The sequence below is a fragment of the Ochlerotatus camptorhynchus genome, unplaced genomic scaffold (assembly GCF_037179485.1).
Source record: "Ochlerotatus camptorhynchus isolate MF236.1 unplaced genomic scaffold, CSIRO-AGI_Acam_v1.1 ptg000008l, whole genome shotgun sequence".
Classification (NCBI taxonomy): domain Eukaryota; kingdom Metazoa; phylum Arthropoda; class Insecta; order Diptera; family Culicidae; genus Ochlerotatus; species Ochlerotatus camptorhynchus.
The window spans coordinates 1,256,227-1,262,226 of record NW_027040500.1 but is presented as its reverse complement, the minus strand read 5'-3'; the positions used below and the strand labels follow the sequence as shown (position 1 = coordinate 1,262,226).

Here is a 6,000-nt window from a genome sequence, read left to right as displayed (position 1 = left end):
CAACCCAACATTTCGATTCAGGATGTGGCAAAAAAGGCGAAAATTTCAATTTGTTTTGTGCAAAAAACAGTGAAACGTACTGGACTACACAAATTCAAAGTTCGGAAGGTACTCAACCGGAGCGACAAACAGAACACGGTGGCCAAAACTCACGCAAGGAAGCTGTACAGGAAGCGTTAGCGTTAGCGTTAGCGTTGTTATGATACACGTCGTAGATTGGATACTAGCGAAGACAACATATCATGAAGAATCTTAAATTTTCTCATACGCCCGCTATGAGACCGACACAATCGCGTCATCTGCCGTGCAAAGGTAAATGCTACAAGCGAATTCGATAGCAAAGGTTACAAGCTCAGAAGAAAGGTTTGTGTATTTGCTCATTCTCCTTCGGTCGAGCGCAGCGCTACTGCATTTGTCGTTTGGATTCTGGCAGAGTTGCCAATCTTCTTGATTTGATGTCTTCGATACTAGCGACACTCACGACTCTTTTGAAATTCTCAATCAGACTACTTTCAGGAATAATGCTGGGGAGTAAACACTAATTCCATTCGAAACAAGAATTCCAGAAGCATGACTGTCGCTATTTCCGGCCACGCCCATCTTTACCATAACTAGAGATAGGGAAGGAAATGCTGATGAATTACTTACTTAACTTATATTGATTATGTGTTGCTCATTTAATCTCTCGATAGACGACTATCGAAAAAAAATATTCATTTTGTTTAGTGAATAAGTATTTTAAGAGTCCTGACAAAGAGCTTGGAATTAAACTCATGATTTTCAACTCAGTAAGCAAAAACGATCCCTCTAGGGTCATCGAGCATCATAGAACCATAACACTCCGCGACAAATTCTGACTACGTTTTCGCTTGGTATGTAACGAACGACTGAAATACGCGATAATGCAAATATTTTCGAGGTTGATGGTTAATCTCAAATATACAAATGACGATGGCGATATATTATGCTGTAGAAGAGCTTGGAGTTAAATCAGGGTCATCGAGCATCACACAATCAACAGTGCTTCACGTCACATTACGATTATGTTCGCTTCAGGTAAATATATGGCTGAATTATCAATTATTGAATTAGTATTATTTACGCTAAATACATGAAAGAAATAAAATATAAACTAAAAACAAAACATGACAACAAATATCTCAAAAGGATATTCTCACAAATGTATTCCACGAAACGTTCTTCATGATACACGCAAGAAAACTGTACAGGAAGTGGCTCACAAAACCGTTCTGGGTTGTGATGGACGATGCGACCTACATCAAGGCTGACACCAGACAAATGCCGGGACAAGAATATTATGTCACCACCTATTCCTAGTGTACGGAAAAAGAAGCTGTCAAAATTCGCCAAAAAAATCCTTGTCTGGCAAACGGTCTGCGGATGTGGCAAAATGAGACAGTCCTTCATCACACGTGGGACCATCAACGGACAAATCTACAAGGATGAATGCCTCTAAATGCGACTTCTGCCCTTCTTGAGGTCTCACGAAGGCCCGACACTATTTTGGCATCTTGCCACTATGTCCGGCCCGTCATAGACTGGTACAAAATTTAATATGTTGTTTTTGTACCAAAATAGGTTAACCCTCCAATCACTCCGACACTTCGCCTTATCGAGAAATTCGGTGCCATCATGAAAACAAACCTTCGTAAAACCCCAATAGTGATTGAAAATTAACTTGAATTAAAGAAAGTGTGATTGCAAATGTCTAAACAAGTCGGGCCTACTATTGCCCAAAACTTGATGAAAGGGGTCAAGGCAAAGGTGCGGGCGTTTGGGTTGACCTATTTTGTGTGTCCAATTTGTTTCGAATACAGTCTTTAAGGCGATCGGAAGACTTTTTTATTTTTTTAAGAGCGACGTTGATGGGAAGACTTTTGAAATATGTTCAATTAAGTAGAAGTAGATTAACTGAATCCAGCAGATTTTTTTGATTGCAACTAAGCTATAAAAATCATCTTGTGATTTGTAGCCAAAACTCAAATATTGAATTTGGAGAAAGTTATTTTATTGCTTTACGTACCATCATTACATTTATGTAAATTCTCTGTACATGCCATTTAGTTTGCGTGTATCATTACGAATCAAACGAAGAGACACAGACTATGTTTATAAGTGGGGTTGGGAAATAATTTCGCCAATGGCGTCTAGTAGACGGACGCCTCTAATGTTTTTTTTTTTATCAGATTCGTCTTAAACGCTTTCGTCATCCCCTCACATCCTCAACGCCCACATTTTCAAGGTCCAGATGTAACCGTATATTTATTTTCACATTACCATCATTTACAATAACTAAACTATAACGTACTATCAGTTGACTGTAAATTGAAAAGGCTTAGACCTGAAGGACCGTTATTTCGTACATGATTATGCATTCGCTAAATGCTAAGACAGTAATCCAATTTCCAAACTCGTCGCCTTACATCACAATCTTAGCTGGTAAGAACAACTTTTGACACTTGACAGATAGAACCAAAACATGTACGCTCTTGCCAGCAAATTTTCACGTGTTTTCCACGTGACTCTCACGCCTCTCGCAGTTTCTCCCGACGGAAAAGCTCCAACAATCTCCGGGTATGATGAAAATTCTCCACTGCTCTCACCTTGGAGCCATGGAGACAACGGGTTTCCGACTCTCACAGGCCAAGCAGAGTCACATTCGATTGGAAGTTTTCAGTCCACGCCGTGCAACTTTCCGCAATAGCACCGTATTTTCTGACACTCTCGGACCGCGACACACCACTACCCAGACACTCACACACCTACACCAGGCTGTTGTATATACAATTAATTATACAAATAGGACATCGCATACAGTGATACGGGGATTTCAGTTCCAGAAGGCCACAAGGATAAAAATGTTATTTGTGCGTTCTCAACATATAATCTTTTTTTTCCGGATTTTCTGCTCGTAAAAATCGGTTCGGTGTTAATTTCCCAATGAAAATGGGTTTCGTTTGAAGTTTTGTGAGTTATAGTGGATAAAAGTGGGCTTGAATTGTGGTGCCATAAATCGTGAAAAGGATCCATTTTCTCAGACACAACTCTTCACTGGTTGAAAAAATGTTGCCCTGAAAGTAGGCAAGCCACTTAATTTGCATGAACGTGTCTTAAATAGTGAAAGATGGTTGAATGAGATTGCAGAACAAATGAAGTGATGGGGGAATTATAAAAAGGTGAAAATGTCTGCATATCGGCAAGAACCATCTCCAAGCACAAAACGGTAGATGGATGAAGAGTGGTTGAAAACTTTGCAGAGTGCTACTTCCGGATAACTATCTACTGATTTCGTCAAGCGATATGATAATCAACCATTTTTTCACGACGTCGCTCTTCAAGCTGCTTTGAAACAAGCAATAAACAAGCATCATCAGGATACAGCTTGTAGTCATGCAAATGAATAAATCAATAAATTTGCATGCAATTTCTTCCGACACTCCATAGTCAGTCGGGTACCAAGAGCATTGGTACTGGTGCTAAACTACATTTTCCCACCCTCCTTGTAAGGACCCAATGGTCGTCTTATCAGTTGGAAAAAATCTTTCATTCGATCGATTATGGCCGAAAGTTCCGAGTCCCGAAGAGAAACGGTCGAGACAAGTATGAGCAGAAGAATTGAGAGTGTGCAATTGCCTATGCAAGTAAACCGGGAATTCCCTCGAGACGGCTGTGGCTGCCACAGGGTAAGGGTTAATAACCCCCACACGCCTACGGCACACGTCGTGACCAACTACCCTCTCGAGAAACGCCTGCAGGCTCCTCTCAAAGTGCCGTCTACTATAATTGCATAACATGTCACAGTTACACATTCAAACAATGCCTTCGGTAGCTCATGTGTAATACAAACTACCTCACATCTCCTTCTTAGGAACTCCAGCTCCATGTAGTGGCAATCTAATCAAAATCGACTTTCTACTTCGTTCTTTTTCGTTGTTCCTGAATCTTCTTGGAAAGACTCCATCGCAAGACTCAATTCTCGTTGAACAAAAAAAAAAGCGATGGAGAAGACCTTCCCATCAGTGAGCATGTGCGAAAACTACAACGCTCACCAAAAGGTTCTCCCTTCATTCTGCCTTGCTCACGCGAGTTTGGCTTTTGCTTTCAACAAACGTCTGCCCAGTTCAGTAGAGGGGGGATACCAAAGCTATAGGAAAGGTAGACGGGGATGCCGAAAGGTGGAAAGGATGCAAAAAGAAAAACAAACCGGCTTCAATGTCGCTAGCAAGGCGCCACAGCTCGGCTCGCTCCAAATGAATTCGGCTGTTCTTTTCTTGGTGGAAAAGGAAAAAGAGCTTCATAACGGTATGATTTGACAAACAAATTGTTTTGTTTGTTTTTTGACTTGCGAATTTTTGACATCGAAGCGCAATTATAGGTATTGTACTGTTTTTTTTTTCTTCGTGAGTTTCGTAACGGAATAAGTGCTTGTCAATGCAGCTGCTTTCATCGTTTGGAAATGTTTGTTATGAAAAGTTGATTGATTCTACATGGATTATACAAGATCTTTCACTTCGCAATGTATTACGTGACACGAGAGCCTATGATAGGGTGATGCTTGTGCGTCATTTATTTCAATTACGTCAGCTTTATCGTCCTAATGATTTTCAAAGTTTCCACAGATCATTGCTTGTTTATCTTAAACATAAACAGCACGACATTAAGTGGCGCCGGTGGTGTAGTTGTAAGCGTGATTTCCTCTCACCCCAGCAAGCCTGGGTTCAATCCCGAGCAAAGTTAGAAATCAAATTGAAATCAGAATTTGCTGTTATGATGTAACTTATTTTGAATACTCCATTTGATCTCATTTTGGTTGACTTAACGGTTAACACAGCAAAAATGAGAGCAAAATTTTACACTGTTGAATCAAACGGAAAACTAATTCTGCTTTCAATGAAATCAATTTGATTACTGATTTTGAATTCATAATGTTTGACTTAATACGGGCCTGTCGTAAATGGTTAGCATCCATGCTTCTCACGCTGAAAGATTTGAGCTCAAATGTCACCTCGGGCTAGTCACGAATGACCTAAAATGTGTTAAACAAAACAAATAAACAATATTCGTTAGTTCAACGACAGATGAACTTAAATCAAATTTTAAACAAGAAATTAACAGCAGAACTTCAAGTTAAGTTGCTTTGATTTAAAAAGTCTTGACTGCATAATGAAAGCACAATATGATATCAGACTTCTGTCGCGACAATTGAAATCAAAATGAGTTTTCATTATGATAGGAACTGCAAACTTTAATATCGATTTGCTTTCATTTTGTTAACCGACTTTGCTCGGGATCCCAGTCGGCGCCGCCGGGATGTTCTGAGGCATAACATCTCTGATCACGCCTTTCTAAGTAAAGCCGTTGATCCCCGGTTCATGAGTTGTGATGGGTCGATAGGTAGGGTCCAGGTGTTGGAGCTGCCTTCCTGGCGTCGGTAGCATTGGTGCTCAACACGGAAAACAAATCAAGGAAAAAATGCACGACAATAACCTTTACGGTAGCCCCGTAACGTGGGTAGATAGATCACCTTTTCGTGATACGTTACGGGATGTAAGATCTACCACCGATTCCGACTACTTCGAACTAGGGGAACAGGATTTTACAGTAATCAAAGGAACACATCTTAGTCCTTGTTACTTTTTATGCCTTGTTGATTGTGATAAGTCCTCGGGTAGCCTGGACCGAGGATGATCTTGAAACAATGAAAAAATGAGTTAGTTGGTCTTCATCTATTCATTCCTAATCTTCAATTCGTTGTTCCCTAGTTTGAAGTGGTTAAGACTAGGGTTCTGATGCATGGTCATTATCGGTGTCATTCCTTAATTTTGTTGCTAAGGAATCCAATTTTGACTGACAAAGGGGCGCGCATTTGTAGGGTGTTTCAACACTTCGAAGGGTATAAGTAGCGGGACCTTTCAATTAGAGTCAGATCCTTGCGAAAAATGCGAGAATGACAACTGTAAAAAAATCGAATACTTCATC

The 6,000-nt window shown here is 40.3% G+C and overlaps 1 protein-coding gene across 3 annotated transcripts in view; it reads left to right on the top strand.

Moving 5' to 3' along the window:
* The first annotated feature begins 2,715 nt into the window (after positions 1 to 2,715).
* The window catches only part of LOC135698860 (uncharacterized), a 93,659-nt gene continuing 90,374 nt past the window's right edge, over positions 2,716 to 6,000 (top strand). For all 3 annotated transcript variants that reach the window (XM_065219020.1, XM_065219015.1, XM_065219008.1), the window contains exon 1: positions 2,716 to 3,197. The gene's annotated coding sequence lies outside the window, so the exon portion shown is untranslated. The remainder of the gene's footprint in view (positions 3,198 to 6,000) is intronic.